The sequence below is a fragment of the Poecilia reticulata genome, chromosome 4 (assembly GCF_904066995.2).
Source record: "Poecilia reticulata chromosome 4, P_reticulata-male-v2, whole genome shotgun sequence".
NCBI lineage: Eukaryota > Metazoa > Chordata > Actinopteri > Cyprinodontiformes > Poeciliidae > Poecilia > Poecilia reticulata.
In genome coordinates this window covers 29,067,448-29,080,268 of record NC_088833.1, presented here as the reverse complement: position 1 = coordinate 29,080,268, position 12,821 = coordinate 29,067,448, and the positions used below count along the sequence as shown (strand labels likewise).

General features: G+C 42.1%; 1 long non-coding RNA gene across 2 annotated transcripts; it reads right to left on the bottom strand.

The window, feature by feature from the left end:
- Positions 1–289: 289 nt before the first annotated feature.
- On the bottom strand, positions 290–9,446 carry LOC145551505 (uncharacterized). 2 transcript variants are annotated; one of them, XR_014087366.1, is made up of 5 exons: positions 8,955–9,446; positions 7,991–8,142; positions 6,806–6,885; positions 3,504–3,606; positions 290–1,074 (listed from the first exon to the last, which is right to left on the bottom strand). It is a non-coding gene; the product is annotated as an uncharacterized LOC145551505 (long non-coding RNA). The 2 variants fall into 2 exon arrangements; XR_014087365.1 differs by lacking the exon at positions 7,991–8,142.
- Between the last annotated feature and the right edge of the window lie 3,375 nt (positions 9,447–12,821).

Sequence of the window (12,821 nt, the reverse complement as noted above, 5' to 3'; positions counted from 1 at the left end):
GTGCAAAACACCTGGGAGGACCAAGTCCCACCTAGGAGCAGTTTCCAGGCTTTAAGCTTCCGCCTCAGCCCCGACTGAGCTCCTTCAGACTAGCCAGCAGCCATTAGCAAACACCTAGTAGAACTCCAGACCTGCTGAGCTCATCATAGGAGCTACTTCTCAGCACAACGCTGGTAAAAGCGTTGTTAAACGGTTAATAGAGGAGCCATGTTCTGATGACTTAAGGAAGATGAAGTTTCAGAAAGAAAATTAGTTTTTAAAGTGATAGAGGAGGCCCAAATTCAAGGTGTTAAATTAGAAAAGTATCATTTATTTTAAGTCATATTTGATATACAATGCATTTTTATAACAACTGAAGGTAACATAGTTACTTGATTGTGCTATAAAATGGATCTATATGCCTAGAAAATGCACAATATTGCCCCTTTGAACAACAGGTTTACAGCCTCTCATCTCAAGACTTTTAGCGTTCCTACTGTCAGAATAGAACAGGGAAGAATGCTTTCAGCTTTTCTACTCACAACACTAGTACCTCTGAATGCATTTAAGACCACAATAGATCTCATTACCCATACGTTGTGTCTCTTGTAAAAGAGATCTTTTGATCTCATTGGGACAAATCTGCTTAAATAAAGTTTATCTGTATTATCATAACTCATCTTGTTTTGTTTGTGATAGGGAATATGGATGTTGCTGTACTTTCTGTTTTGTCATAAACCGGCACATGACCCCGCCGTCATCTGGTCAAGCGTCCAGGCAGCCGTGCATCCCGGCCCGAGACGCAGGCAGAAGAAGCAGACTGTGGGTCAGCTTGAATAAATTAAATGAATTACCAGCTGCCTTGTGCAGGCTCACGGGATGCAGGGTGGCATGAGCACGCCATTCCCCTCAATGATAAGGATATCTGCACAGTCTTGTGTTAAAGGAATTACACATAGCATCCAGAGCCTTTAAGGGAGCCTGACAGTTTTGCGCACACTGGCAAGTTAGCACGACACGGAAACGTGTGCGGCGGCAGAACGTCTCGGCCTCCGCCGGGCCTGAGTCAGGAGCGCCGAGCGGCTGCTGAGAAGTCTGGAGAGAAAGACAGAGAGGGAGAGAAAAAGGGAAACCTTATTGTGATGCAAATGGACACGGTATTGTCCCTAAACAACGCATTAACGTGCCCCTTTTTTGAGGCGATAAGACGGTGAGATGCACAATAGCACCCAGTGATGTCCTATTTAAAACGATATGACATCAAACCCTGACACTGCAAGAAGTGCTTCCGGCCTGTCCGACCGTTTTTACCTCAAGCTTTGATAAAAGCAGATGGAGGATAGAAGGCTGCTTTACAGTCTGAGCTATGACACAAGAGCCCATTTACATAATGTTATGGATATTATATTCTGCCTCCTCCTAATGTTTGAAAGTAATCTGAATTTAAGTCTTGACACTGGAAGAAGTGTTAAACGGGAGACACGTGGTGAGACGTCCGATAACTCCATCTTCTACTTGTAATCTGATGCTGTGCAGAGCGGAAGGGAAGGGCCTCACTTCCCACCTCCCCCTCACGCTCCCCTTGAGGTGATTTATGATTGAGGACATCTTAATAAAAATATCAAAACAATCTGAGCTCTGCTGGGGAAGATACCGGTCGGTTGCGTACATCACACTCGACAGGCCGGTGCCTGGTACGGAAATATGCAGCTGTAGTTTGTTTGTTTTGTTGTTGTTTTCAGCGGGAGGTGGGATAGGGGCAGGCAGAGGGGGGGGGGGGGGGGGGGGCACGGCTAACGCAAGGTGACATTTTACCGGAGCGCGCGCCTGCTCACCCCCTACTCCCGCGTGCCAGCCGACGCTCGACGAGGCCCGTTGTTCAAATCCTCTGCCAAGGGCTTACGTCTCTGCCAATGAATCAGAAAAGACTTGAAAGTGGTGAAATTTGGAGTTGCACACGTCACCTGCCCTTTTAAAAGAGCACAGTGTGCTATCATTAAACACCCCGGGGGTACAGCGTGCTGCTTTTACTGAGTAAACACCCATCTGGAGTCTGCTCTGAGTACGGATGCAGATCTAAAACTCGAGCGGAGAAATGCGGCCCAGAATGTTCCAAGGACCTGATGACAACGGACCCCCTTCGCTCTCGCTCTTTCTCCAGCTTCATCCGGGATCTTGGTTGGATTTACACTGACTTTGGTCATAATTCAGCATGTTTTAGGAACCACTGCAGGGATGTTGCTCATAATATTAATGATACATTTCTGCCTTAATGTGCTTCCTGCACACAAGATGATCTCAGGCCACATAAATTAGTTCATCCGCTCCTGAAATCGTCATCTTCTGAGAATACTGGGTGTTAGGTTTGACTGAGGTAAAAAATATATATATATATATATATTATTATTATTGTTATTATTATTATTATTTGTGAGTTGCTTGAAGGACATTTACAGTACTTCAGAAAAGTATTTATACCTCTTCACAATTTCTGTGTTTTATGACAATCAATGACCTCAATTCATTTCAATGGTATTTCAACTTTTAGACCAACACAAAGCACTGCATAGCTGGTAAGTGAAAGGGTACAATCCAAAAATGACACATAAAAATCTGAAAAGTATGGTGCACATTTACAACCACACCCTTCTACTCTAATACCCATCAGATTTCAGTCTTTTTCTCAAGATTTATCCGACTACATCTGCTTGTCCTTGCGTAGTCATTGGCACCTCCAGCATTTATTGGATGAGAGGCGGGCTACACCCTGGACAGGTTGCCAGGCCAACACAGTTATATTCAGGACAATTATCCATGCGCAATTAACTAGATTACAATCTAGAGAGACCAAGAAACCTAAACCTGGAAAACACCCACACAGGATCGGGGAGAACATGCGGAAAGACTTTAAGCCAGGATTCAAACCCAGGAGCTTCTTGCTACAGGGCAACAACTGCACAACCTTGCAGTCATAGTCAGGATTATTCTTGATTTCTTGTAATTATAAATAATCTCATTTCTCAATGATTGTTGACGGAGGTAGGTGTTGACCCTGTGGCCGTCCCTAGTCATTGGGTTCAAGTCAAGATGCTCCACCCGCCTTGCCTGCTGGTGGTCGTCAGATGGTCCAACAGGTGGCGCTGGTGCATGGTATGCCCCCAGAGCAGCTGTGGCTACTATTCAACAGCTTTCCACTAGGGCTGTTGTAAACGATTATTTCAGTAATCGAGTAATCTATAGATTTTTCTTACGATTAATCGAGTAATCGGATAAAAACAATTATGAAATAAAATATTGGTAAATCTTCCATAACACCAGTGTTACTATCGGATATCAACATCAGTCTAATTTTTCCACATTTGAGCTTCCCTACCAGTTACTTTTTTGTAGACCGGGGGAGCAATACGGGATATTTACGGCTCCTCCGTTCAGAAACTCATCTACCAGCCATGTTCCACCTCCCGTTTGTTCAGACCGGGATGATATAAGTTTATTGTGCGGTTCGTCTGTAAAGCTGCTCTTACCCTGTAAGCATCAACCCTCAGCCGCCTGTCGTGTTCGTCTGCGGACGTTTGATGAATGTTGATGGCGACGTTCAGTGGACGTTGTGTGAACGTTCAATGTTAGCTGGGTACAAAACAAATAGAAATGAAACCGACATAAAGAAGTAACAAACAAGCATTACTAAAATGGTAATAAATAAATGGTGAAAGATTCAGAATCCTGAAGCCAGAAATTTTATAACCTAATTTTATGTTGTAATATCTACTTTAATCCACTGATTAAACCAACCAAATGTTGAAGGTATGGCCAGTTCTTAATAGATTCTGTCCAAATCTCCAAACTCAGCTGCTCATAATTAATACAGTTGATAAACCATACAGACCTTGCAGAACATTAATAATCCATGTTAATATTTACAGGTCATTGTGAATTGTTTTACAGCTTTTTGGGGTTTCTGAATGAAACCAAATTTGTCTTAACTTGGGAGAAATCTTTGAAAACTGTCATCAGGGTTCATGTGCACAGACAGGCCAATAACAACAAGCAAGTTCATGAAAGAAGACGCTGTTTGGGAAAAAAAAGGGATAATTAATGGTGTAAAATGTTGTTTCGACTAAATCTAAGGTCTAGCAAAGTCACTTGAAAACATTAGGAAATTGACACTCTTGAAGGTGAAAGGAACCATGAAAGGAAGGCTTTTTTATTCCCTACATATATCACTTTCTTTTTTTTTTTACATGTCCCCTCAACAGTCCATGAAAACATTTTTTAAATTGGTTCCAGCATTTATTGATTTCCAAAACAGCGGCGATCTTGAAATTCGTGTCTCCCAAACAGTGAACAAAAGCATTCCTTCAAGACCAATTTTGCTCACCACGAGTCGTGTGTATCCCAACCCCGGCAAACTTGCATAAATGTCAAGAGAGACGTGCCCTCCTTTTGTTCGCCGCAGAAATTGCCGGCAGCTCATTTCCTCCAGGAACGCATTAACAAAGCAGTTAATTTTGTCATTAATTAAAAGGAATCACAATTCAGTGAGCACTTCAAATTAATCTGTTGAGATTTGCTCTCACACAATGCTCACTTTCTATTTTCTCTCACCAAAGGAACCGCAGCTCAAGAGGGGTGTTTTTGTTTTTTTTTTTCTTCTTGTTTTTTGTTTTGTTTAGTTTTTTTTTCTTTATACTTGCGTCAGGTTGCTCCCGTGAGGTCCCGTTAGCAGAGCGTGTCAACACGAGAGCCAGGTTTCGAGGTGTAGTCGACCCTTCCCGTAGAGCAAATAAATAAAGTAACAGCATCATTACAGCAGAAAAGGTTTGGCTTATAGAAGAAAAACATGACATGCACGTATTGTCAAGGCATGAACACTCGAGTACGAAGTGACCTTTGGAGCGGCAAGTTCAGAGGAAATTAACGTTGTTTCCTTTGTCTCGTGTAAAGCAGCTAAGCAGTTCCATAAGAACAGCAAAAAAAGCTTGATCTGGCTACTGGCCACGCGGAGCTGTTTATCTCCTCAGTCACTGGGTTATAAATACTAGTGTGCTTGGCGTTTCGGCAGTATGGAGCTACTTGGAGGGTGATAAGGTGCTAATTAGCGACTGTTAGCGCAAGTAGGAAAGAAAAAAAAAAGCGGGGAAAAAAAACACGTCTACAGAATGAAGCACATCTTGCCACTGAATGTTCTGCTGATGATGATCCTTTTTCTTCTTTCACCGCGACTTGAGAGATGTCCCTTATTAACACCGCGTACAAGAAAATCTCCCTCCGAAACACCCACCCCCCAACTCCCAAACCCGATTGCCCCCCAAACCCCCGCCTTTTTCTGCTTTCTTCCGGCAGAGCCAGGTCTGACAAATTAAGGCTGTGGAGTCATTAGATTAAGATAAGAACTTATCTTTTACTCTGAGACAGACTTTTATCTATTGTATTTTTCTTCTTCCCCCAACTCATTGCGCAGCAACTCACCCCCCCCCCCGTCCTTCTCCACACATACACACACACACACGCACACACGCATACACACACACTTCTCCCACCTTATTCACTTCACCACCGCCGCCTCCATTCAACATGAGATTGTTAAAGTAATTGGGATGTTATGTGACCACCAAGGCCAGATAAGTTTTTAACCCTGTCATGGCTTTAACCTTTTTGCGTCTGAGGTAGGTCAAGAAAGGTGCAATTGGACACATGGTAAGTCTCATTTAAAGGGATCTTGATGCTGGCTTGAGATGGCCTGTTTTTGTGTGTGTGTGTGTGTGTGTGTGCGTGCGTGCGTGTCTGCAGATACGTGTGCCTGGGTGATTTCTGCTCGCCATCGGTGCGGGTTGGTATTGGGGCGTGAAGCGTATTCGTTTGGTGGTGGTTGTGAGTACGTCATTTCCAGACGCTCAACCAGGTTTCATCGCAGAGCTATTTTAAATGACCTTTTAAAGTTAATCGCAGCTGTGCTCGGCTGAACTAGTATAAAGACGATCCAGCCTCAAAATAGAAAGGGAGGAAAAATAATATCATCCGCACAAGCGCGATGATTAGGGGAGTATAGCTCTTAGGACGTTTGACAAACATTCACCGTCAGATACTTCATCTTCGTCCAGACGCTGATTGTCAAAGTATTCACATCTGATGTTTAGTGATGGGACTTGATAGAAATTTTTAATCGAGTTAATTGCTCAGGGTCTGTAATTAATTAATCACATCTCAGTCAAAAGCGATATATGAGCAACATTTTTGATCCCAAATCTCTTTTTGGCTGCTAATTTATAGAATAAATAGACACGAGCTCAACTTTAAGGTTATTCAACCATGAGATTGTTGCAACATGTTATTCTACCATTCAGCTTTCCAGTGTTTCATTAATGGAACTTCTTTTAAAAAATCCTTTAGAAATGTGGGCTGTGGACGTTCACATTCGCGTTTGGGCACATCTGTGCTAGCTGCAACATGTTTAGCATTGAGATGCAGTTTTAGGCTTCTACAGCTTCACTGATAGGCTAACAGCTTTTAGCACAACTTGATCAACATGAATAGTATTTTTTCCAGAGTCCCATCAGATCATTATTTGACGCAAAAATAACACCCAGTTGGCCAAGAGAAGCAGATTTGTCGTCCATTGCTGTTTGAGGATGTCGCTTGTTCGTCAGATTTACAGGAGAACCAGAAACACAGAAATACAAAGGTTCAAAGCATAATGGGAAGAGTACAGCAGTGTATATCATTGTCGACCGACAGTTCTTACGAACGCTAACAATCAGTGTGAGTCCCTCTACCTTGTCCTGCCTTAAAAACAGAAATTGCTGTAGGAACAAAAGAGTGCTTGTACCTGTTACTTTTTACACTAAGAAGTCTGCTTCCTGGGCTCCGGCTCAGACTTCTGAATCTGAAACTGAATCCAGCTGGAACCTTTGCAAGATAAAAAATGTAATTATTTGCATTAAATTTAAAAACTATGTAAGTAATTTTTTCAAATAAATGTCTTAAAGTCCTGACTCAATCATTTTATTTGATATACCATGGTTCCTCGAGCTTTTTTAAACACAAAAACCTGACAAGTTCGCTGTTCATTTATATTCAGCCCCTTTTATTCATATGCTCACAAATAAACTCCAGCACAAGCAGATATCTTTTAAAGTTCAGCAGCTAAATTGAACATAGCACAGTTGTAAACCTATGAAGATACAGATATGCATCTAAGTTGGCCAGACAAGAAGAGCATTAATGAGAGAAGCAGCCAAGACGCCAATGGACTGAGCTGACTTCACATTCGTTGTTTTATAAATGATGTGTTTGGTCCTTCCTTTTAGTGTTTAATCCTGTCTCTCAACAGTTAAGAGAGCTATTGCTGCCATAGATATTTCCACTGATCCAGAGCTAATCTGTTTAGTTGTGTTCCACACCTAGATTACTCTTGTAATTTTAATTTAACAGAAAATACTCCTGGACTGAGGCTTCTGTGTTCTCAGTCAACCCTCCGTCGGTTGTGACAGATGGCCGCTCCCAATGAGCAATACAGCCAAAATGTCTTTGTGATTGGATTAATTCGATCGTATATTTCTGTTTGTCTTGTAAAGCGCCTTGAGATGACAACTCTTGTAAATTGTCACTGTTTACACAGCTGAATTAAGCGTAAATGAATGATTACAATATTGGGCATTATTAGATTGGTAAAAAATAAAATCTTTAGAAGTCAAATTTGTAGTTTACCACAAGCCATGTTGTGGTCACACCAAGATATATGTTGGTCAGATGAGGTCGATATTCTACTGTTGGGTCGACATGAAAATTGCCTCGTGTGGCAGAAAACTAACATATCACCCCAATGGTGGAAAGACGGGTAGCAGTATCAACTGTGGAGATAGGGAGGTTAAATAATAATAATAATAATAATAATAATAATAATAATAATCCATTTTATTTATAATGTCCTTTATATAAAAATTGATTGCTTGAAGAAAACCCATTGCAAGACAACCTGAAACTGTGGCGGAGCTTCAGGGTGTTTTCACACCTGATAGTCTGGTAGACTCAATTCAACTGGGGACCAAAATTGCAACATTTGGTCCATTTTCATTTGGTCCCCTGGTCAAACGAACCACTCTTTGAACCTCCTGTTCCCCTCCTCGCCTGTGGTGGCGCTGCATCAGGAATCACTGAAAGAAACTACATTAAAGATGTAGATTTAACCTAGTGAGTTTTAGCACCCAGTGATTTTGAAGAAAACACTAAGCAATGCATCACTCTTGCTGTTGCCCTTCTTCCTCTTGACCCCTGAACGCTCCAAAGCTGAGCACAAGCAGAGACTAATGCAAGGGTAATCTCTCATCAGAGAACTGTTAAAACCCTGAGAAAAGTAGACTGATTGAGCTCATATATTTTTCCATACAGCTGTATGAACCTCAGAGGAGCAGAACCAAGCTTGTTGTGAATATATTGAGCTTTAGAATTGTCAAGATGGGTCATATTAGCTTGGGATAAATGCGAGCTAACCGGCTAACTAGCAACTACTGGGAAAATTAAATACTTCCAATATTATAGATCGGTGAGAGTGCTGGTGAAGCGGATTCTCACTCTTTCTAGTGCTCTGTTGGAGCACTAGGGAGGTCCTGGTGAGTAAACTGCTGAGCTAATAGACTCGAGCTTAGTTAGCTAAAAGCTAATGCTAAATGCTAACTATCTTAGCTCTGTTGGGTTTCCCACAGCAAATGCAGTTGAGCACCTTGAAAATATGTGTTATTATTTTAATATTACTGAATGAGCATTAATGTTTTTTAACAGGTTAAGGATATTATTGAACTTATTGGACTGCAGCACATAGGCCTGGTCTGGCTCAAAGGCAGTGGTATTGATGCGCAAGATGTCTCGTAAGTGAGAGTCCGTTAGCCGTGTCCTCACACGGCTCTTATTTAAGTTCATAACAAAGAATGTCTTCTCACACAAATACGTCAAAACAAACAAGCTTAGCATTTTCTTACCAAATGCAAGAATCTCTGGAAACCTATGCTTTTCCAGCTGCCGGTAAAAGTTGGTGAGAGAAAGCTGCTGGTGCCGACCGCGGCTCAGTCACAGCAGCAAATGGTCTGAGTCACACGGGCTGCTGCCCTCTAGTGGGTAAATGAGGAACAGCATTTAATGTGTAAGCTACGCCATATGCAGGTAACAGTACTGCTGCCCAATGAATTAATTCTACGTGCGGGCCAGGCGTTATTGATGTTATGACAAAGGCTGCGGGCCGGATGAAATTTGAACACGAGCCGCATTTGGCCCCCGGGCCGGACTTTGGACATGTCTGATTTAAGCCGACTGGACTAGCATTTATTTGCACTAACAAACAGACACTTTGTACCATTATTGTATTTCATTATGTTTTCATAATGTTATTCCTCCAACATATTGTTAACCGTTGCTATACCATTCAACACAAGATACAGTAACTCATGTGTTACTCCAGTCATTATTTTTGCTTATGCTTGGCTACTTACCTTAGCCATACAACAAACCTAGCTAATGGCTCAAACTCTTTTCCTACTTAATTACCCTAAATAAGCTTCATAGACACTGAGCACATTTTCCTAAACACAAATGGAGTGGTGTCAGATTTTAGTGGTTGGAGGATTTCTATTTTGTCATTGGTGAAAGGCCATGAACTTTTTCTCACAAAAGTGCTATAATCACATGTTTGTTTTGGTTGCATTTACCTGGAATGCCCTGAAATTAATTTTTTTCTTCCTGCTTTTGGAGCGGTGTCAGGTACGCTTGGTGTTCACATATGCATTCAAACTGAGAATTAGGTTTGTAGGTGGCCAGAGTTTGTGTTTTTGGTCCAAATCAGAGTTTGTTGAGGCATTTACACCCACCAAGCGAACCGGACTTTCTTGTCAAGTAAAGTAGAGTTTGATTAACGCAAACTAAACAGGGCTGGTGTGAATGCACCCTTACTTTCCGCCTGGACAACAACACTGAACTTACAACCAGAGATACAGTGAAGTGGTTTAGATCAATGTTGAAGGGGCAATATTATGTATTTTCAAGGCACATAGTGACATCTCATAAGACCATCAAGTAATTGTTTCCTTAAGTTGTTTGTAAAAATGCTGTGTATATCAAATATAACTTAAAAGAAATTTGGCTTTGGAATTTAACTTGAAATTGCATCTCTGTCTCATTAAAACTTGCTCTTTCTGAAACTTCAGGAAGTCATCACAACATGGCTCCTCTACTAACTCTCTAATAACGTTTTTACCAGCATTTCACTGAGAAGTAGCTCCTATAAGGAGCTCTCTTAATGTGCAGTTCCACCAGGTGTTTGCTAATTGCTGCTGACTAGTCTGAAGGAGCTGAGTGGAGGAGTTGCAGGGGAGGGGCGCTCTGTGAGGCGGAAGCTGGGATGCTGGAACTCAGAGGAGGAGCTTCGTCCTCGAAGGCGGAGCTAGGTACACCCAGGTCGTTTTGAACAGCTATGTGGTTGCCGTGGGAGATTAAAGGATTTCTCAAACATGCTTGAAAGAATCAAAACAACACTTTATGATTTTGATAAAGGAATAACATTTTAACATGTAGTAGCTCAAAAGTCAATTTTGCATACTGCCCCTTTAATATAACGTAGTCAAAGTTAAGACCTAAATCAAATTGAGACTCTGTGAGAATACTTTTTGAACCACTCTGTTCTGAGCACGACCTGCAGTGACACCATTACAGACTCAGAATGCCATCCAAGGCTCTCTTCAGAGCATTTATCATAATTGATGAACAGGACCGGAGAAAGAGCACTACCTGTATTGATGGCGCTGTAACGCCTGTTAGCACACTGCACTCAGTTCAATATCTAAGTCAGTACAGCGCTCGATGACATTGATCAATATGATGCACTTTCTATTTTTCAGAGGCAGCTAACTAACAACATCACCAGCCTGACACACACACACCTACACACACACACACTCCAACAGGGCAGGAGGTGACTGTCTGTGCCACGCCCTCATCAAGCTCGTTACAGCTGTGCACGAAGGCCGACTGAAGAGGCTCCGGCCTCGTCTTTAAAATTGAGATAATGGTGTTTACAGTTTGCTCTCAGTCCGCAGCTGGCAACAAACTCCAACGGGAGGAGTGAGGGAGGGACGGAGCTGCACTTTTGATTCTGTCACTTTCTCAATAATTAATGCTCTCCTCTGGCAATTCTGATCCAATATGTAAATAGTTTCTCATCCCATTATGCAGAACATTGACGAATGTGACAAAATTAAAAAAAAGTAAAAAAGATGACAGTCCAGCTCACTCGGCTATGGGCGAGCGCCACAATACACTAATGACCCCCCCTCCCCCCCCCGACCTTTAATGTCATCCCATCTGAGACATTAGAGAATTCGAAATTAAAGGTACAGTTTTTGGCTCGCGCGACAAAGCGGCGCTCGTCTCTTCTGAGCGCACATCAGTCAGGACGCGGGCCGGCCGAGCTTAAAGCCAGTTAGAGCTCACATCAAAGGGACGTCATCGCGCCCGACGGCAGCGCCTGCCATTTGGATCCCGCTGAATCCCATCCTTTAGTTGCATTTTTCAAGCGCCTCTCCCTCCTCCCAGGCTTCCACGCTTAAACGCCATTAAAACGGAGAAAAAAAAAACAAAAAAAAAACGCAGTGTTTTCCGCGTCTGCCGCGGCCTTCGTTATTCCGCGGACTTGTCCTTGTTATCTCGATGGCAGTAAACAAGGCGCTCCTCTTATTTCTCGGCTCTCATCGCGCCGAGTCGTCTGGCAAAGTGGTCAAGAATGTAGAAGCAATTAGAGCTACAAAGAAAATGTCTAGATCTCAACAAGGTGCTGCGGCGACCTTTGAAACGAGGGGATGCGTTGTGGAAATGCCCCCAGCAGCCGCCGCTGGAACTCCTTTGTGTCCGACGTTTTTTTGTTTTGTTTTCCTTTTTTCTCATGTTTCGCTTTGAAAAGTGATGAATCTAAATGCTCTGATCATGCAGCTGAGGATCGTCCTATTCACAAAAGAGGCACACAGTTCTGATTGCCTCGAACCTCAAAAGCACTGAATCCCCTTTAGGGTTTTCACGCCTTAACCTTCGCTGTATTTTTACACTGGTTTTATGTGATGGAAAAACACAATTTAGTGTACAATTGTGAAGTGGAAGCAAAATTCTCCAAGACTTTTTAACATTTCTGAAAATAAAATTCCAGAAAGTAGTAAAAGGTGGGTGGATTGATCCAAAATATTGATTATTGCCAATACCAAGTTGCTAGTATCGGATGGATTCTGCTGTAGCATGGTATGATCGATACCATCTTGAAATGTTGGTTTGTTTTTGTATTGTAGTTGCTGAACTCTACTTTTTTGATTTGCTTTCAAATAATTTTTTTTACACTTGATCTAGAGAAAATGTCCTTTGTCATGTTATGTTATTAAGGTATTAATGTAGACACCTCCTACAGTTTCTGTCCTTTTTAGGGAAATAATTCAGTGGGAAAAAAATCCCCAAAACACCTGAAAGTCAGCAATAAAAGTAAGTAATAAGTCATCAGTATTGGTATTTGTTTCAGCGATACTGGTTCTGTATTTACTTGGTAACGCATCAATGTTTGACTCGACTGGACTTTGACTGGGCTACTCTAAGCATTCAAATACGCTTTGATCTGAAGCAATTTTATTGTATCTTTGGCTGTACATTTAGCTTTATAGTCTTGCTAGAAGTTGAACAGTTTTTCCCTTCCATATCCCAGTATCAGTTCTATCCATCTGCCAATCAACTCTGAAAACTTTCCTTTAAATCAGGGGTGTCAAACTCCAGTCCTCGAGGGCCGGTGTCCTGCAACTATTAGAAGTGCCTCTGCTGCACCACAC